This window comes from Rousettus aegyptiacus, unplaced genomic scaffold (genome assembly GCF_014176215.1).
Source record: "Rousettus aegyptiacus isolate mRouAeg1 unplaced genomic scaffold, mRouAeg1.p scaffold_m13_p_1, whole genome shotgun sequence".
Lineage (NCBI taxonomy): Eukaryota > Metazoa > Chordata > Mammalia > Chiroptera > Pteropodidae > Rousettus > Rousettus aegyptiacus.
The window spans coordinates 137069510-137091013 of record NW_023416284.1 but is presented as its reverse complement, the minus strand read 5'-3'; the positions used below and the strand labels follow the sequence as shown (position 1 = coordinate 137091013).

General features: G+C 33.0%; 1 long non-coding RNA gene across 1 annotated transcript in view; it reads right to left on the bottom strand.

Annotated features, from left to right (window-relative positions):
• Nucleotides 1–18607, bottom strand: part of LOC107514361 — a 100278-nt gene extending 81671 nt beyond the window's left edge. Inside the window, exons 1-2 of the long non-coding RNA XR_001597755.2 lie at nt 18579–18607; nt 17720–17817 (exon numbers count right to left, since the gene is read on the bottom strand). This is a non-coding gene — a long non-coding RNA (uncharacterized LOC107514361). The remainder of the gene's footprint in view (nt 1–17719; nt 17818–18578) is intronic.
• Between the last annotated feature and the right edge of the window lie 2897 nt (nt 18608–21504).

The window sequence follows — 21504 nt, the reverse complement described above, 5'->3', positions numbered from 1 at the left end:
TAAATGTTCCTATATATGGTTGGCAGCCTACAAAAAGCTTTTTGATGCATTTTTAATGAGTCGTACTTATTATCAAATACAGGATTTTCTATTCTATCAGAAGGATAATTGAGTTGGCAATAACAAAAACCAAGTTTTTCTAAAATGATATACAGACTCTCATATTTCAGAATTATGACTTCAGAAGTCACAGAATATTAGATGCACAGTACTTTTGCTTTATAAAAGCTTTAGAATGGACACACAGTGGCTTTTCTTTCTACTTAACAAATATATTGGCTTCCTCATCTCTTTTGAATTTTTGAGACTAGGTTTCATAAATCTAGTGCAATGAAAATCTTATATGCTTCAGTATACTGTATGAATGAAAGCCAAAAACCACTTGCCACTAATTCATTACTCGGCACAAGTTCAGTTTTCTGAGATAGTGATGAGAGAGGACATGACAAATCTTTCATTTGACAATCAAAAAAAAAAAACACACAATATGGCTATTTCTAGGCACTTATATTACACTCTTTTTTGTCATTTTCTGTAATATTTTATCAAATCCCTTTTAAAGCAAGACATTCTAATCTCCCCCCTAGCCGAATCTACATTTGCCCTTAAACTCAACCCCCAAGAGAAGCATCCCACACTTTTCTCCAGAGATTAACTACAAAGGGTTAAACAAAATCCACCCTGACAATACTAGAAACAGTTCTCTCTCGGTGTGTGTTGGTTCACTGCTCCACAGGGCATAGCAGATGTTGTGTCTGGTAGTAAGAAGGGCCCAGGAGGTGTGGGCTGTCAATCACTTTTTTTTTTTTTTTCCTAACTACAGGCTACGCTATGGATCTGAAGCCCAACTAAAACAATCTGCCTCAGCTGGGGTGTGTGAGGTATCAATAACCCTTGGCAGAGGTGTCAAGAGCCTTGCTGGAACTGAACTACCCTGCTGACCAGATGCTTAGCAAGTTAACAAGATAGCACTGAGCGTTCACCACAACAATTAACACAACTGGAAAATCACAGTGCTAATAATCTGAAAAAGAACCTCACCAAAGTTGCCTTTTATGGAACAGAGGCAAACAAATACTGGACCACATTGGGAGGATAAAAAGTTTCAAGTTGGACAGGTGCTTTGGATAGATAAATGACAAAAATTGAAAAACAGAACTATCATCAAGAGCATTTTCTCAGTGCATTTATATAAATAATTTGTGAGTACACTAGAACTATATTCAGTTCTACTCTTTCAAATTCTGATGTTTTATCTTTTGGAATAATGAAATCTAACAGATTTCCTCAAAAGGGATCAAGATTAAACCTTGATTTAAGAATAGAACCTAAATAGGCTAAGTTTTGCTGAAGCGAATATTAGCATTTCTATATAAATTATAAGAGCATATTTAGAAATTACTCAGTAAACATTCAGATATCTATAAAACTTGAAAAAATTAAACAACCACATTACTTGATTAAAACAAAAATATCCCTTTTAAAAGAATATATGCAAAGTTGATATATTTCCTGATCTGAGAATACTTAGGGTTTGTTTTTCAAGCTATATCACTCTAATATTATTTCCTATCTTTTCATTCATAATTTCATTGATAGTAATTATATATTTTTTCTGGAAAACAGATTATAAACTATTTCTAGAAAAATACATGGCATGCAGGAAAACATGAATATTAGCTTTAAACAATTTAATGTTGTTTGTCTTTGCTTTGAAATTCAATAATGCCATCAGCCTGTAAGACCTCTTAGAGCCAGCATTTCACACAGTGAATGCCGCTTTCTGTTACAAAAGCACAGCAGCTGTGGCTCCCGCAGATACCCTTAAAGACAGATATAATAAAACACTGGGAGGGAGTAGGTCGACACAGGAGCATGAAATGGACGAGATGAAGCCCCTTTGTCACAGCCAAACAGTCTATAAAGTTACTATAGTAACATACAGTATTAAACTCCAGGTGGATTGACTTAATCTTCCTCAAACAAAATATAAAGGTTAACAAAAACCAAACCAATAATGATTATAATCACTCTACTCAAATATTTTTCAAGAAGTTGTTATTTTTGGTTTAGTCTAGATAGATGAGGAACAGGTACCCCGGTTCATGTGCTTATTTGAAGAGACAATCCTAGAAGTTCAGGGTGTAGAGAAAGAAATGCATTTTAAAATACTTTGAATAAATCCAATGACTGGAGTAGCAAGAATATCAAAGTGACATTGTAAGGACGATTAAACTTGTTGGGCTCTTAAGCCTAGTTTTTTCTATACTCATCACATATAAGATATTATATGCTAATAGCTGTGGTACTAACTTTATTGATAATTCAGCAGCATATTTCTTAAATTTGACTAAGGAGTTTCAGGCTCCATCTGTTTTAGTTTGTGTTCTCAGAAGGAAAATGCCTTAAGATATAAGGGGCCGTAATATGAAATAAGAGCTAGGGAACCAGTTCTTGGAACAGGAGATCAAAAAAATTAAAAAAAAAAAAAAAAAAAAAAAAAGACAAGAAAATAAAAAATCACAAATTGAACTCTAATCTTTAAATTTCATAGAAGTAAATCTAAGTGTTTAGGCTATACAATAATGTCAAGCAACTCCTCCTTATTCCTTTTTGCAGGTATAATACTTATTGTTATTATTTTGCTGTGATCATCAACCATTTCATCGATAAACTATTGATATAGGCTAAAGCTCACCAACTTTTTATTTTACCCCCAAATTTTCTCTCTCTCTCTCTCTCTCTCTCTCTCTCTCTCTCTCTCTCTCTCTCTCACACACACACACACACACACACAATCTTATACTTCTTTGCTTTCATAAATATTCCTATTTTTGTGGCTCTATTTTCAAATGTTAAATTTCATGTCCTTAATGTAGACTAAAACTTGCAGTGAAAGATAAACCTTAACATGCAGGTATTTGCATTTTGGATTATTCTGATGATCACTGGAATTGCTCCTTTTAAGTATTTCTCTAATGATCTGAAAGAGTTAAGAGACTTTGTCTGAACCTTAATTTATGCCATAGAGTTAGGCACCAGGGCAAGCTGGACTCAATACGAATATTTTTAGTAGGATTTAGCTAACAGTGTGAGACATACCTTTAATGGATTTAGTTTGGGTAAACAACCTTTGTCTAGACAGCCCAAATGTCACAGGTATTGGCACTCATTCTAAGCGGTAACTTCTATGCAAATAATTGTAAAGTTGCATTTTTGTTCTTTGTACTGATATTTTATGAATTAGGTTTTAGACTGTATCAAGAGCTAACTATATATTCACAAGTAGTAGTTTTCTTACCAGTAATTCTTATTTGACAACATGGAGACAATTAAGGTTTAGCTTGTACTCCGAGATTTATGACGTAATTGCTGAGGGTAGCTTAAGATTTCTAGTAGTATGAAGAAATCTAGCAAAGAGCTGTGGAAAGCAAGAGCTGACAGAAGACATTTTGGGAAAGGAAAGAGCAGAATAAGAGTTAGAAGTGAAGAAATACAGTCATAGTAGAAAAGAGTAGGATCACTTATTTATTATAAGTAAAGTCATTCATTCATTAAACCTCTTTGATATACCCATGCATGTGAGAAATGTAAAATTTTGAGAATTAAAAAAAGTACTATTTTCACAGATGAATTAAGTTTAACTTCCTTGTAATTCATAACTAAAAATATATATTAAATGTTTTCTTTTATTAATTTAAAAATCATATGGCATTGCTAGCTATGCTTACATTCATCCATAAAGTATTTACTGCTTACTCTATTGTATTGTTGAGGAATCCTAAGAAGAATAGGGGAAAAAACTGTCCTTGATATGTGGGGGCATTTATACTAATATGGAGATTCTGATGTCAGAATTACAAATGTAATTCACAGCTACCTAAAGGTATAACATTTTGAGCATTGTACAAAATTGTCCATAGCAATAGCATAATGCACCCTCAAATTTGGCCTTATTTTATAATAGGTGCTTTACACTTATTTGGAGTTTTTCATAGATTCTAAAATTCTAGGAAAGAAACAGCAATAAAATTAATTTATTCCTTATCTAAAATAGTAAATTCATAATTTTATATAGGTTAAAAGAACAATTTCATATCAGTAACAGTAAATTCTGACAAATCTAATTCTGTGCAATGAGAGAACTTACAAAAATAACAGTAAGGTCATTTCTTTTCAGGCATATAATTTCATTCTAAGGAGAAATGCACTTAAAACTTTTAGTACAGTATACATTTTTGCTTGTTCATAGAACCACTCAATTTCTTATGCATGCAACTTTCTACTCTTAATTTTGTTAAGGAAAATATGTCATCTGAGGTTACAATTTATTGTACTGGTTGATAACATCAGAACACCTCCCTCCTCCCCCCCAAAAAATAAAGAAATAAAAAAGATATGGAGTCCAAATCAACTATCATTGTAATAAATGTTGTCTTAGATGAGAATGAGTCACTAACATCCTCTTCGTATACTGCATAATCTATTATTTATTTTTATTTTTTTCTCCTTCACTATGTAGTCCACAGTCTACATTTTACCAGAAGGGCTGGAGGTTCAAACCAGTAATTAAAACCTAGGACTCTAGTAACTTTGACAAATATTGTAGATCTGCTCTGTTGTATAAGTTGGTCACAGACAAGGAAAAATAAATTAACTTCTAAAAGATAAATTAGTTTAATTCATAAAAATTCACATAATGGGTAAGAGTCCATGCAGAGCATTTCTGCCACCTTCATTCAAAGAAATAAGAAAAGGATAAGAGGCAGCAAATCATGTTTTTAGTGCTATCAGCTGGAAAGTGTGTCAGACTCCTAAAATTGCTGTAATTTTCACCTCAGGTATCCCAAAGCGCTAAGTAAACCATCCAGGATGAAATGCACAACAATCTGTAAGCTCCAGCACCCTTCCCACAAGCCCTGCAGGATACCTCAAACTCCTCCAGACTCTACTGGCATCCTCAACAACTTGGCTCTGACCTTACCGAGCATTCCACCAGAAGAACAGAGCCACCTTCATCTGATTCCTTATTGAGACAAGGAAGAAGAATCAGACACAAATGACGAAAACCATTAAGACAATTGATGTACAGAACAAATGTTTTAATGACCCTGTAGATTGCACCCGAATTTTCCTAACTTCAAAAGGAATGATGCGAACTAGTCAGCTAATAAAAATAGTCTTTACATGGGCATGCCTATGCTCTGTACAATAGACATCTTGTGAACTCACAGAAAAGAATGGTTGAATAAGCTTATTTCTATAATAATAGAATTTAGTAAGGCTTGTAATAATCACTTAGCTTTTTTTCTTTTTTTAAAAAAGAAACACAAGCCTTTCCAAAGGCTGCTTCTAATCTTTAATTATGTCCACCTCAGAAAGAAAATTCAGGAAGTACAAAATGATGGAAGTTGTCATTATTGTTAGTTTTCTTTCTTATGCCATGTAATAGCAATGGGGTTTGCAATGACTTCTGCATAAATATTAAGCCATATTAACTCAGTGAGCAAGCTGCTTCCTAGGTACTTCTAAGACAACATTTGTTTAAATGAAGTGAATGGAAATACCCTAATGTCTAAAATTATTTCATGAAATTTTGTTAACTAATTTGTTAATGACTTCATTGCTGGACTGCTCCACTTTTCAATCTTCTATCAAAATGTGAAGATTTTAAATTTGTTATCAGCAATCTTAACAACCATCACATTCAAAGGGGAATGCTAAATATTCTTCCTCCTTGAGTAGTAGAGCCTCTATTTCAGAGTTTGCCTTTCAAGTAATGTCCAGAAAATATTAATAATATAACAACTTTCCAAAAACACATAAAAATAGTAGAATAATCATTTCTGAATGAAATTTGAAACCCCAATTGCTTAGCCATGTTTTCACTGTATACAATCAATTATCCTTAATATAATATGTTATTTATAATATATTAATATTTTATTAGAATGTAGCCCCATGGTGATAGTGCCTATGTCTGTTTTGTTCATTCCTTCATCTTCAGAGATTGATATAATGTCTGGCACATAATATATACTCAGTATTTATTTAATCAATAAACAAATGATGAAATTACTGAATTTGACATGATTTTCTACAGCTGCCAAAATATATGGAAAAGAATAGAACATTTTATTATACATTTCGGAAGACTTAAATAAATTGAAAACCAAATGCTTGGTTTGCCTTAAGGAGTGCAGAATTCATAGCAAGGGAAGACAAGTTTGTAAATTTATTTATGTGTTTATAAATTTAATGCTCTCTTTGAATATGTCACAAGGTGAGTGTCAAAATTTGGAGACAAAATTATTTAAAAAACATATTTACTTGTGAAAGCAAAATGTTTATAAGGGAATCTTCAAAAACCTCGATCTTAGAACACATTTTAAAGGAGATATGTAAAGGGAAACAAACACTCTAAGGCAAGGTTACAGTTGTCAAGGTGGAAGAAAATAGTTGTGTTCTCAAATGATTATCTTATTTTCAAGTGTCTTCACTTATCTCTTGTTTAAAAAACTCGAATACCATTTCAGCCAGTAAACTTATCATAAACTTTGAGCTTTCACATTACAAAAATCTATTGCTTGAACAAAGTTGGCTAAAAGAAAATAAGAGCACTAAGGGAAACTATATATTAATATATATAAAAGGAAAAATTCAAGTTTGCATAAAGAAAATCAGTCACCTTTTAAATAGGCCAGAGAACCTGGATCTTAAAGGTCAGAAGTTTCATTGTCACACCAAAAGTGATAATGGAAATTCATGGAAGGCACTTTTTGGTTGTCACAATGGTTGGGGGTACTTTTGGCATTTTATTGAATAGAGGCTAGGGATGCTAGATATCCTGAAAAAAAAAATAGCAGAGTCCTACACAATATTTTAATGTCTATCTTGCCAAGATATTTATATGGGTATGAATGACACTTAGAACCTATATCAATTTTATAAATAAATTCAAGCTATTTTTTGTACAATTTTAACAAAATAGAAACTTTCCAGAAATTGAACCATTATATAAAATGATGGAAATATGCCTTTTACTTATTCCAGACTGATAAAAGTTATTCACCATTTAGCAACATATTTCGATGATGCCCATACTTGGATTGCTACTACAACACACCTGAATGAGTCTACATTTGGTAGCTATTGCTTTTCACACATATGGAAAGGCATAAGGCCACAAACCACTGATGTAGCCTTACAGAGATGTAAAGGGTTTTCAGAGAGAGAGAGAGAGAGAGAATGACTCTTAGCATAGCTAAAATGATAATATCATCACATACTTCTTAATCTACATCCCAGTGTATGCATAACAGTGGAAGAATATGCTCCCAGAACAGAGTATATTGTAGTTCAATGCTCTGATGGTTTCACCAGAGACTTGCTCTTTTCTGGCTTTTTGTTGCTGTGGCCCCTCCAGTACTTCTCTTTTCTGTCTATTAGTCTGGAGCAGAGTTAAGACTCATGTTCTTGCCTTTGTTGCCTGTCAACTTTCTTCCTCGAGCAACACATATAAGATGCTCACCATTTCTTATCTAAGATCAGGGAATACTTGCAGCTGAAGACTACATTAATGGACCACTGAATCTTCAATAGAACCTTTCTAAATGTATGTTCCCTAAGTTTGCAGGTATTTGCAAGAAAAACTATGACGGTCAAAATATTAACCACCATCACATTGAATGCAGTTAAGTTTCAGAATTTTAAGAAACATCTTTCTAGTTGTTCATTTTGTTGTTTGTGTCATGCAATATAACAATGCATATAAATTTCTGACCACAGGACTTAGTAGAAAATAAAAGCTTTGTCAATGATTGTTACTATTCTTATTATCAACTATTCTTGTTGCTCTTCTAGACATTAAATATAAAAGCATTTTGCAACTTAATGCCAGGCAAGAATCATCTTTTAGTTTTTGCAAGTTTCATAGGGAAATAAAGTTGTTTTAGAAGAAAAGCATAAAATGACAGGTTGTACTCATAAATGGTTGTGATAATAAAGTGAGAATCAAAAATACACAGAGGTTTTATATAGTATTAGCTTCTTCAATTCTTAAAATAAACTCTCTACTCTGTAAATAAAAAGGCAAGGTAAGTTTTCAAGACACCCACAATTGTTTCTAAATAATCTTAAGTGTATGGACTAAATGATAGTGAAAGCAGTGCAAGGAACAATCTAGAAGAAATAAAGACTATAATGTGATGGGTTTTTGTCTTAGACTAAGGTTTCAGTTCTGATTTTGATTTTTGTGTTAATGTGCTGTGTGATTCAGAGACTTGGCCACAATTTTTCTTTTCTTTTCTTCTTGGTGACAAATAGCCCTGAATGACAAAGTATATAACAGCAATGGGATAAGTTAAAGTTTTCTTCTATACTAATGTAACACAAGACATTATACAATTATGACTACTTGTTAGCCAAATCAGTGTTGCAATAGACTTTTCTCTATCAAAACATCTTCAGTGAGACCTTCAGATGACCTTTAAATTAATTTATATTGGCTTTATTGTGATATTTCTGAAAAAGAATTGAAGTGATTTCAAGATGTCCCCAGTCAAAAATCTTTCTCGATAAGAGCGTGAATTATATCAGAAATTGCCCATGGCCAGATGTGGCCCAGTGTCATGCCCACAGCCTCTGGGAGATTCAGAGTTTTGGAGTCTACCATTTCAAGGATGCTGACCTTGTTCAAATATAAAGACATCATTGATGCTTTTACCACAAGCTATTGCTACCACTCAAACTATAAGATGTCTGAAAGGGAGCTGTGGAAAGCACAATGTAAAAATAAGCAACATTTTCCACATCTTGCTGAGAATATGACAAATGAACTTCATGATTTACAAGATCTCTATAAGCCTCCAAGTTCCACAATTGTTGTTTTTGAATTATTGGAATTTTGATATTTTTGGAAGTTTCATATGATGCAAAATGGCATTATTAAAGTGATTTCAAAAAAGGACTGGTTAATGATGGGTGATATACATTTGAAAAAAAAATTTCATGTGAGTATATTACCAAAAGGGTAAAAATATTCCAAAAGAAAATTTTGCTCATCAATTCAAACATGCAAACTGCATCTGGGGAAAATCTTTTTCTATAAACAAAAGCAAAAGTGTAAGTGGGATTATTTCCTCATAATGCTTTTTAATTATTTGTGACCAGTAATAATAATATTTGAATGCTATGCTGTATTTTCTTGTCAAATTCAATTCCCACTTTAAGAGTTAAGAGCAGCTATATCAAGTAGTTTTAATAAAGAGAATGTCTTTAAAATATAAATTATGTACATTTGCCATGGGAGAAACATTAATTTTTTAATTGGCATCCACTTGGTATATACCTTTTATAAGATCACTCTGTTATGTAGATAATATGTGCCAAATTTTTTGTAGTTTTTGATAATTTAAAATACATATATTATAAAGACTGAGTGATTTTTACGGTCAACATATAGGTTATTAGTTCACTGAATAAGGACAATAACCTAAAATCTTGATATACTTTATAACTTACAAATTGCCTTTATATTTGAAATAATATTTTAAAAATTTGTTATCTCAAAAAATGGATTTTTCTTCAAATTAATATGATTCTTATGTCAATTTACTGAGTCCAATTCTGGATTTCTCTCCAAATGAATTAAATTATTTAGAACAAGTCAATTTTAAATTAAATAGAAAATGCTGCAGAATGAATCACGAGTTCTCTCCTTCTACATGTTAAACTTTTGCCCTTTTTGAAGACTTCTTCCACCATTAAAAATATGTCTCTTGTGGAATCTCTTATGGTATCAGAGCAGGAGAAGATTTTTGTAAGACTTTACCAGATTAATAATGTTTATAAAAAAGATAGATAAAATAAAAATAAGCCTGGTCCCTACTAGCTTAAGATTCTTGTTTTCAGTTTAGCACAATATGTGAAGATCAGAAAAAAAAATTATACTAAATTAATTTTAGAAATACATTCAACAAGAATTGTTAGTGTGTTAGCAGATTATGCTCATTTATAACATTTAATAATAAAAACATTTTGCAGTGTTTTTGTTATTATTATTTATTATTTATTATTATTATTATGCCAAAGCAAGTGTTTTGAGAAATCACTGGCTTTTTCATGTCTCTAGTGCTTGCTCTATTTGGGGGAAGGGAAAAACAAGAAAGGAAACATTTCTAGAAAAGCCACTTTGGTAATATCTGAGACAACACCATTCTTATTTCACTGGGATTTTATTTCATTCTTGCAGGCTTAACATCTCACTGCATGAACAAAGAAAATATCATGTGAAAAGGGCTTCAGGCTAGCTACTTCCAAAAGGATTCAACCTTCCGAGTGCTATCAATATCATCCATACACCCACACAGTTAGCACTTTTGAATACATTTACTGAAAACCATTAATAAAGCAACAATCTTAGTCTGGTTCTTAACCATGTGTCACAGTGAAATAAGTTCATGTAAATCTGTGAACTGCACGACAATGATCAAATTAACAGTCATTTCAGGAAAAAAATGCCCCTCAGGCTGAAAAATAATTAGTAGTCTCTCACTATCTTTTCCTCCTAATAAAAATCATGATATTATTGTTGACTGTGCTAATAAAACACCTCCCATGACCCTGATGTAGCTTGATGTAAAATGTAAGGACTGTTCTATTGTGCAGTCTCACACATGTTTTATTGAACATTTCCATTTGGCTCTTCATCTGGGAACACCCTTGTGTTCAGCCCATAGAAGCCGAAGAACTTTTGTCACAGTGTAATGTAACTCTCACTTGTTTATTGCTGCACTTAATAAAACACCCACTTCAAAATTCATTATCTTTCATATTTAACTTTTAACTGCATACGCTGAATATTCGGAGCTTGAATATGAGCAGGAATAAGAGCAAGGGACAGAAAAAGCAAATAGGAAAAATCCATTTAGTACATAAAGCAGCCCAAGATTGGTACATACACTGCCATAAACGTCAAGTCTGGAATTTTGATTTTTAGAAATACATTATAGTGAGAAAGATATAATAGTCATGGGTTGTGCAACATCTTTTCCTTTTGGGTATTTACATTCACCCCACAACTATTTCTTGAATGTTTTTGTACAAAACAGTATTATAGGTTTATTAGGGACAGAAAAAGTAAATATATAATCCCTGTCCTCACAGAATTTATCAAAGATATGACATATTGGGTTTTTGTGCTAAGGCGAATGGATGATGAGCTAATGTTGGTTATTGATGTTTCCAATATATAAATCAAGAATGAAATGTCAGTTGTCTTTAAAATACAAACAAAACATCGAAGTCATAAAGTCAGAAAACTACCGAAGCAGGTGAATCAGAACAATGAACAGCACCTACTCGATATTGATAGCACGATTTAGGAGAAACCCGATTTCAAGGATCACTACAAGTCAACAAAGGCTTTTGAACATGGCAAAGTGAGTAAGATTATTGTCTTTTCCCTCAAGTAGCTTAGAGTCCAGTGAGGGAAAATTAACAAGCATAAATAATTATAATAAAAGCCATAAGTAATTATAATAAAAAGATTCCACTACAGAGTTATTCTAGGGACCATTTACTCTGTAGTGGAACATTTTTATTATATAAAATATTTTATTTTATAAAATATTTTTTCCAAGGAACATATGTACTACTCATTACTTAATTGCTCGGAAAAAAACAGAGCCTTTCAAGTACACATATAATTTTAAGTTAATTTTTAATTTTTAAAAATTATTAGGAAACAAATATTAGTAAGCAGATAGTAAGCAATTGGAAAGGGAAAAGAAACATCAAGCTTACAGGAAATATTATCAATACATAAGAAAATATAAATTTTGTAAAAATAAAGGAAGTTTTGCTTAATTTTTTGTTTTGCTTCATTTTTATTTTTATATAAGGAGCATCTCAGTATTCTTTTAAACTCCCTTTTTTCAAAGTGTGTTCCATGGAATATAATGTTGAAGAATGTTTTAACCAATTAACTCTGGAAATACTTTATTAAGCCAAGTTAAATATCTTTGAGACTTTTAAATATGATCACATGCACTGTGAATCTCTTGGATGGAATGTTTCTCTCCCAGAGCATCTCAAGGGACTGAAGTTCCATGGAACACAGTTTGGGCATGGCAACCTCTGATGGTGGGTGAGAACAGATGCAGACTCTCAGGTCTCATCTCCAGGTAATTTCAATGTAACCGCCTGGCATCGAACTTTGGACTGACATTTGAGAATCTCTGGTATTTTCAAATTTACATTAATGTTACAGGTGATCAAGGTTCACAAATGTAGTTTCGGTATGACAGCAGACATTAAAATATTGTTTTAGAAAGCTTCTCAATGGAAAGAAAAAAGTGAATGTTTTTCATAAATATCCTCTGATGGAAGAGGGAAAACTTTTCATTACTTGGGCTGTGCTCTCCTTTACATCATGAAAATGTTAACACTTTAGAGAGAACAAAGAAGAAATTCCTGAATGTCAGTTAATGTTCAAGAAATCTGGACGGTTATACTTAGCACAGTTGTCATCTATACTGCTCACTACTTCTTTCATCTACACTGCTCACTGGGCCTTTTTTTTTTTTTTTTTTAATAGAGCAAAATCATCTTCTATCCCTCTTCCTCTCCTGTGTTGTAAGTAGCCAACTACTCAATAAAGGGAAACGAGGGGAGGCGTGTCAATGCTTTAGATGCTACAAGCTGCTGGGTGTCCAAATGCTAAACAATCCACCTTATGTCACTTCTATTTTATAAGATGCACGGACTGTTTTGATACACTTTTCCCACTCCTTCTGAGTTTTGCAATTTAAGATTCAGCAGGGAACAAGCCCCCAAAGGTGATAAAAGAAGTTGGAATTGTCGAAGGAGGCCAAAGGCAAAGAGCAAAGGAAAAAATGCCTATTTTCTAAAAAAGTCAAGTCCATAAATTAAATTATTTTCATATACCTCTCGCCGAAAAGGTGTGATTTGTATGACCAGTGTTGTCCACAGCACACAAGATGGTATAGGCATTGATCTTTTTAAAAGATCAAGAGTAATGCCACTACTATTAGGATAATTTTATAAAGGAATTAAGGAGGAAATAGCTATCATTGTCCTAATATCTAATCAGTTTTCCATTCTACTTCTCACATATTGTATTTTCAAACACTAACAAAATTATAACTTCTGTTCGGGGAATTCTTGTACTTAGGAATCAGTGTAATTTAAAGTTCAGGATAGAATCATCTTTGCTGAAAATCTGATATTTCAACTTAGTTCTTAAAATGATTTATAATGGTTTATTAAAGATGCACATTTTTAACCTCAGTTTATTTGTAAAAATGATTTGGGTAATGCACATTTCTAAATCAATACACAACAAGGAACTAAATTTCTTATTAAAAAAAATTCTTCAGCGTATATAACAAACAAAATTTCTCACTGATTGTAGCCAAGTGATGGATAAATGAATGAAGATAGTTGGTACGTGCAAATATAATTCCTCCATCAATTATTCAAGTTCTAGTTGTGAATATTATCTTGATTTGTCATTGTGATATAAAAAGTTTAAACTATGCTAATATGTAACTTTGTTGTCATTTTATTAGTCTTTTTATATAACAAATCATTCCCCATCTTAGTGGCTTAAAGCAACACCATCTTTTACATTTCTGTGGTTCAAATGGGCTCAACTGGGTGATTTCGCTTGGGATTTCTCATGGTGTTGCAAACTAACAGTGGCCAGTGCTGGTGTCTTCTGAGGGTTTGTTTGGGCTGGACATCCAAGATGGTGGTCAGTTCATGCTGGATGTCACATGTAGCTGTGGCCTCTCCATGTAGCTCTCTCATGCAACTTATTACAGGTTCTCAGAGGAAGCATCATTAAGTGCAAGTATACGAGGGGAAAATGTGAAGGTTCTTATGATCTACTTTGAAAATCCTCGGATATCACTTTGCCTCATTCTGTGGGAAAAATTAAGTCACTAAATCCAGGCAAGATTTAAGAGGAGGAAAACTAGACTCCATCTTTTGATCCAGGAAGCAGTGTGTACATACAGAAAGGGAAGGAACTGATGGTATTTAGCTTTGACTATAACAGTTTTTTAGTGGTTCTCTCTTCAAAGATATAAACATGTTCTCAAAGTTTAAGGGAGATATGTCAGTAAAAGCACTTCTCCCTTCTGATATAAAGAGGCCCAAAACCATTTGAATGCTTTCCGAGTTTATCTGTTTTTGAGACAGAGGAAGAGTTGCAAAACCTATAAATGGGACTTACCTCATTTCAATAGAGTATAAAAATTGCCAATAATTTTATGCCCTGCTGTAGATGTGGCAAATATGGCAAATACTTAATAAACTATGAAACATCAAGAAAATATAGTTATCCTTGTTTTAGCCAGAATAACAGACTACTAAACAAATCACATGAAAAATCATATTTCTCATTTCATTTACATTTCCAAGGAGCAAATATTAATAATGCTAATTTACAGATGAGATTCAAAAGGTTAAGTGACTTTTTTTTTTTTACCTTAAGTTACACCATTAATAAGTAGTGTAACTGAGATTTCAGCCTACAGATTGTCCTTTTTTCACTACACATAGTGCTTCCATAATAGTTCGTAAACACTGCGAAAACTTATGGAGAAATTGGAGGTGGAAGAACAGAGGTAGGGCAGAATAAGAGGCAGTAGGAGCCAGGGATCATTGTACTGAGGAACTTTTGTTTTACTCTAAGTTGTTCCAACAAGGATTTTCTACAACCCTATATAGCCAGAGTGACAGTCTTATAGCAACTACAGTCTGGGAAAAATGAAAAACAAAACAAAATTGTAGATGTGGGGAGTAGAGGAAGAGAGACTAATGTCATGGAGGTCATGGAACCAGCAGCCAGGATGAGGCACACAGTGGCTGGAGATGGTGTGTGGGAAATACATTGACAAGTGATGAACAATGAGGTACACGGAGAGATGGGAGAGGTGACCCCTTCCCTCCCTTGGTGCTCCCACCCCTGCTGCTGAATAGCCTTTTAGGTTTGTATAGAACTTGAGGGAGACTGAGAAAGAAAAGATGAGAACATCCATGCTGCCGGCTGCATGGCTCTCTGATTTTTTTCTCTTTCCACTGTTTGAAAACAAAACAAAACAAAACAGCATGCCCATAGCAAAATGAATTAATTTAAGATTTCAGTAACAGCAAAGAAATATAACAAATGAAACACACTACTTCTTAATTATATACGATTATACTCCTATTCCAGAATTACGTTTGTAGTTCAATCTTAAAACAGAGAGAAAATAGTATGAGCATAGCTACTTTATTTGATTCACTTCATTTCTCTAAATAGTACATAATTGTTTTAGAATGGAGTTAATTTTTTTCTTAGGAAAAGTACTCCGACAAAATTACAAAAAAGAAAGAAATATAATGAAAGTGCTAACCATCACCTAGTGTGCTATTAGTCCTTACAACTGACTTATATGTGTTACTAGTTGGAAGATTTGTCTAAGCAAAATAATGTTCATAAAGCTTAAATGTTGGAAAACCTGTTCCCCTCCCCCCCCAAAAAAAATCAGTCCAAATAAGCAACTTTTCAATCATATATCTTTTAATATTGATTCATATTTTTAGGGGTTTAGTAATCTCAAATTAATCTTGATGTACATTTCAATCCATGAGAGAAAATGTACATGTTTAAAGGATATCAAATTCATTGTCATTCTTTATCTGCTTCCAATTCTTATCTCTGTTTTCATCTATATCTATCCCAGCCTATTACGAATAATAATTTCTAACTATTTTATGATCCATGCCTTTTTTGCCACAAAATGCACAAAAGTAATTAAGCCAAGTTGAAACAATTAGGAAATACACTATTCAATAACTGAGTTGCCAAAAAGTTTTACTGTACTCTAAGGAGGCAAAAAAAAAAAAAAAAAAAATGCCTATACAGCAGTAATATCATTCCACATGTTACATTTATTCCTGCAAGCCAGCCAAGCTCAAATTAATTGTACTGACTAAACTTTTCTTCTTGGAGAAAATTAAAGATATGCTGTTGTCAACACTTGAGCACAACCTTGCCGACACTTAAACTCAGAGAAGGGTGTGACATCCTGCCCCGGCTGCCTCGCACTAATTAATCACTCTGGTATTTAGGACCATTCAAGCAGACAAATTAATGGGGAATAATTAGTGTATCTTTGTTCCAGCTCAGCTTTGCACACCAGACACTCTCGGGGAGAGAGGGGAGTTTGCAGAGCGCAAGCCATTAGCACGTGCATAGTTTCACTTCTGTTCAGCAAGTTCTTCGGAGATTAAGAGAAAGGCCAAATTAGCAGACGTGTGACTGGGGTTAGGACACCCTTCTGGAAAAAAAGCCCTCTGTTTGGGTATCAGCTTTCAGAAGCAAGTTGTTAATCCAGATACTGGACTTCATGAAACACAATTATACCTCAGGAAAAAATAATTTTAGAAACCAAAAAGAAGTCTTTAAAATGGTATAATGAGTATATTTATTTTTATTTATATCATTTAAATTTATTTATATATCAAAGAGATAAATTCAACCCACAGATATTTCACATTTTACCCTATTGTTGGGTTTGTGCATTTTTGTCAAAATGGATTTTTATAAACAAATAGCATTTATAAATTTTGTAATTAAAGAGTATAGATCATTTAACTTCTCTGCAGTTAGTGAGAACTCTTTGCAGATACTCCCTATGGCCATAAAATTTAATTTGTTTTTTTCTTATAGGAATTATAGAATAGAAAATTCAGGCAAAGTCTCCATACATAGTCGGTGTGACCAGCACAGTATTGGTTAAACTCTGTCTCATTTAATACCACTAACTGGTTTCCATGTACACATGGATGAGTTAAAGCATAGTTTCTTGCCAAAATATGTTTAAAAACTGAAAATTAAATATTAATTGTTACTAGATTGAGATAATTTCATGATTTAGTTTCACAACTAAAAATAAATCAGAAGGAAAACCAACTGATTCATAAGAGTTCAAATTCTCCTAAGTTAAATTCATCAGTTTTACTTTAATACTGACATTCTTCTCTTCACCAGACAAAAACATCTGATTTTCCACAAATAATACTTGGAACATCAGATATTATTTTTATGATAAATTATTTCTGAGTTTTTTATTGGGTAATAGTTTGCTGTATAAAGACCTTATCTAAGCATACCACAAATAATTGAATGTATGTATGTATGAATATATGTATATGCATTTATATAATCACATTATTTTAATACCACGTGTGTGAGTGATCGTTAATTACTTTTTTTTTTCATTTTTCTCTGGTTTATGTAAGGGAGGAGACTGATTACCTAGAGTAAGTTTTCTGTGTTCAATGAGTATTTTTGTTACATTACCTCACTTGCCAGCTTTGTCCCTTAACAATCAAGGCAAGAATTATTGCTGTAGCAACACAGAGGACATTACTGCAGATTCCATACTCACTGTAGGAAGGTTCACACCCTGATCACCTCACTTTCAAGAGAATATGGTACCTTGTTCAGGGGCAGGTCAGAGAGGGTCAGGAGCTGGTGCAAAAGGAGACCACACAGTGAGGAAAGAGATCACTCTCTAGCTCGGGTTATTAATCCTTTTGTAAAGAAATTCCACTATCCAAAATACAAAGATGGAAATAAGCACGGGACATCTGTGAATGGGTTTAGTCCTATAATAACATTATAAAAGAGAAATATCCTTACCTGGGATATGCCATAATTTGGGATATTGTTTTACCACATCCGGCTTCTAGGTTTCATGAAAATGTGATATTCTTAGGCATAATGCTCTTGAAATTGTGCTGATGGAGAGGGAGAGAGAAAAAAAGCCAATCACAAAACCACACATTCTTGCAATTTCTTAGAGAAGAGAAATGAATCTCTCTAGTCTCCTCTGAGATACTAAATTACTGCCTAGGATAAGCCCAGACGCCATTAGAAAGGCTTCCATCCTGGGAGTGGGTCCTCCTAGATCTTTGAAGGTGCCTAATCCTCATTAAAGGCAAACTCTGCGCGTAGGAGGGGCTGCGCTGGCATCAAGGCACCTGGCAATGACTAAAAGCGCTGGCCCCATGTGTGGCTGCCGCTGAGCAGCAGAATGTAATTTAGTCGCACCAGCGGGAGCAGGGGTCAATGATTTTATATTAATGGGGATCACGACAGTTCTAAGCTGTGGCGTGCTTTGAAATAAGTGTTGTACAAGGCAGCAAAGAGAGCTCGGCTGAGGAAATGAGCTGTGTCACTGTCTCCTCATGCCCAGCAGCAAACACTGGAATGTTTTTGGTTGCAACAGACTCTGTGCCATCACAATATTTTATAAACAACAATTACCTATTTCATTAAAAAAAAAAAAATACTCAAACTCCTAAGGTAATGCTGCTAAAGATGCCACTAAAGATAAGAAAGTTCCTTTCTAATCCAAATATAGCCCCCGTGTATGGCCAATAAATGGACTGACTATTGATGGGATACTCAGAGATGAAAAGTAACTTATGCAAATACATCTAGGCATGTTATGAGTAGTTACTGTGATACTATTGAAAGATGGTATATTATTACATACCTTGACATATTATCAAAGAGTCCACACCTAAAATAAAAGAGATGGAGAGGGAGTTAAAGGCAATGATTTTAAATATTGTTCAGTATTCAATCTTTATCTGCAGTTAAAAGCTTTATTATCACAATTTATCCAAAATTTATTGAAATTATAAAATTATTTTCAAATTTACTGTCAGGTTTAGATTTCATATTAAAATTTTAGCAAATTAATATTAATTTTTTCCATTAGCAATTGGGTATGGAGAGCAGGAAATTATTTTTGTCAGCATCTCTGAGAGTAAGAAAAAGAAAAATAGTTCTTGCAGTCCTTAGACACGGTCAGAAGAAAAGAGGTGCATTGTATGTGGAAAACAGCAGAGGTGTAACAAGAAAGGGGGCTTTGATTTTCTAATTTTTCAAAATTTCTTTTGAAGTAAACAGATCGGATTTACCCAATCCAAGGGTAAACACATAAGCTGTTTCAAGAGTGATTGATTAGAGGAAACTATCATTAAATGAACAACAATATCCGAGAGTTAAAAAAAAAAAAAAAAAAAGCTATGTAAAGGTAGGCATACTGATTAGAAAAATAAAATCTATTCTCATAAATTGCCATTTGCTTGGTAAAACAATTGATTAATTTTCAATATTTCACCCATGCACATGAAAGTCTTTAGGATTAGTGAGCCATACTGGAGAACAAAGTGTTTTTGTCCCAGTCTATTAGAGATGAGCTTTCCAAAGACAATCTGTGAAACAATGGTGCCATAGCCGATGTCCTATGTAAAGCTCACACACATCCAGATGTATACATAGTGATTCTACAGTCAGGTAGATTTAAGAAACACTGCATTCTATAAAATTTTTAAAAATATTCCTGAAGATCATTAGCATATTAAAAGCTCTGAGAAATCCTGAAATACTCTTTAGTTTCCTTCAGATCTTTATCTATCCAACAAATTTTGTTATATATTTTCCCCTGAACCTGTTTATATCCCTTTCTCTGAAATACACTTTGGAAAATGCTGTATTAGAGTTCACTGAGCTGATGAATATGCATTTTCATGAAGTGAAACGCAGATGTAATCTCAACACCAAACATATCCCTTTGCACAGAGAAACTGTTTAATGGAAGACTTGGGTTCTTAGTTATAACTTAATTAAAAATTCAGACTTTCAGAAAGTGTGCAATGATCTACACAGTATTTAGAAATTGATATACCAAAATATTGAAGAGACACTCTATAATTCCCAGAAACAGAAGGGCAAAGGATCACAGGTACATTTCTATCTACATAGGGAGGAATGGGAGTCACCAAAGGTTAGGTTTTGACGTGGGGACTTAAATAATTCATCACACTTTTAAATAATTTGAAATAAGGAATGATTTGGATATTCTAAGACTGGAGATACAAGTAGTTTTTTTGGAATAATCCAAGCCAGGACTAGGTGAGGTGAATGAGGTACCCTCTCAACCATAAAACATAGGGGCAACAAAAAACTCAGTAATCAAAATACATAACATTTTAATTAGTATTTTAAATAAAAATATATGCTAATATATCCATGAAAAACAAACTACCAACATTTTAAATGAAGACAGTATTAGTGTTACAGATTTCTCCTTTTGCCGTAGGTTTCAATATGGCTCAGTACAGCACTGGGGATAAGGGACTAGCAGAAGAGAAGTGGCAGAATGAAGCACTTAATTGGGATTCCAAATTAGTTCTGATCCTTTCTACTAAGACATAGATAGCCATATAACTTTATAAAAACCTATTAGTATACCATGTCTCTGTATACTTATCTATAAGAAGAACAGTGTTTCTCAAACTTCTGAGAAGGACTTGTTCAATGAGATACTAAGTATTCAGGAAAATAAAATGGGTAGTGATTTTGATATCAAATATGTATGGGAAGAGTTTCATTGAATTGGTTGGACAGGACTTCCCAGAATTTTTAACATGCTGATGTATTTCAGGACTGCCTTATAAGAAAACAGAGTATGAAATAAATAAAACATTTATTATCATCTTGCACAGAGTATGCAAAATGATGAACCAAGTGATCTAAGTTCTCTCCTCCCTGTAAAACTTTAAAATTCTAACGAGATGTTTTGAAGTCATGTGCATAGAAAAAACAGGAATTTGGTGCAAATTAAAACTGTATAGAAAAATAATTTTGACTATGTGTACAGAAATCTGTTTTTTTCTGCAAACATTTTGAGCATAACTAAGTGGCTTCATAATTAAGTTCCCTAAAAATAGAGGATCTACATGTTGGCTTCAACAACCAAAATAAATGCTAGATTATAGATGAAGTTCTGGTATCGAAACATTATAAAAGACATGTGAAGGATGGAAAATAAACAGAGTAGAAAATGAACCACCATAAGCAAATGAGAGTAGATAGGAAGGGTTATTTTATGGAAACATATATTTTTAAAGATGCATCAGTATGTGCATATGAAGTTTGAGAATCAATGTTAAAAAAGATTATCAATCTATATATATATATTATCAATCAATCAATATATATATATTATCAATCTATATATATATATATCTATGTCTATGTATGTGTGTGTGTTCGTATATATATGTGTGTGTGTATATATGTATATATATATACATATATACACACACACATACATAGACATAGATATATGTACATGAAGAAATGGGTATTGAAGCTTGAAAGAGATATTTTTAAGGCATATAAAATTAACTCATACTCAGACATGATAAAATGATGTCACCTTCAAGAAATTATGTCAATGACTTCCAAAATGCTTGAGAAAAAATTATGCAGAACAGATATGTGATAGATTAATAATACATTTAGCAGGTTTTTTGAGGGGCTCAATGTCAAGTAGCACAACTAAATATTGTAATCATAAACGTGTCTCTTACAACCTGTGTCTAAAACAAACTACAGAATTGAAACTT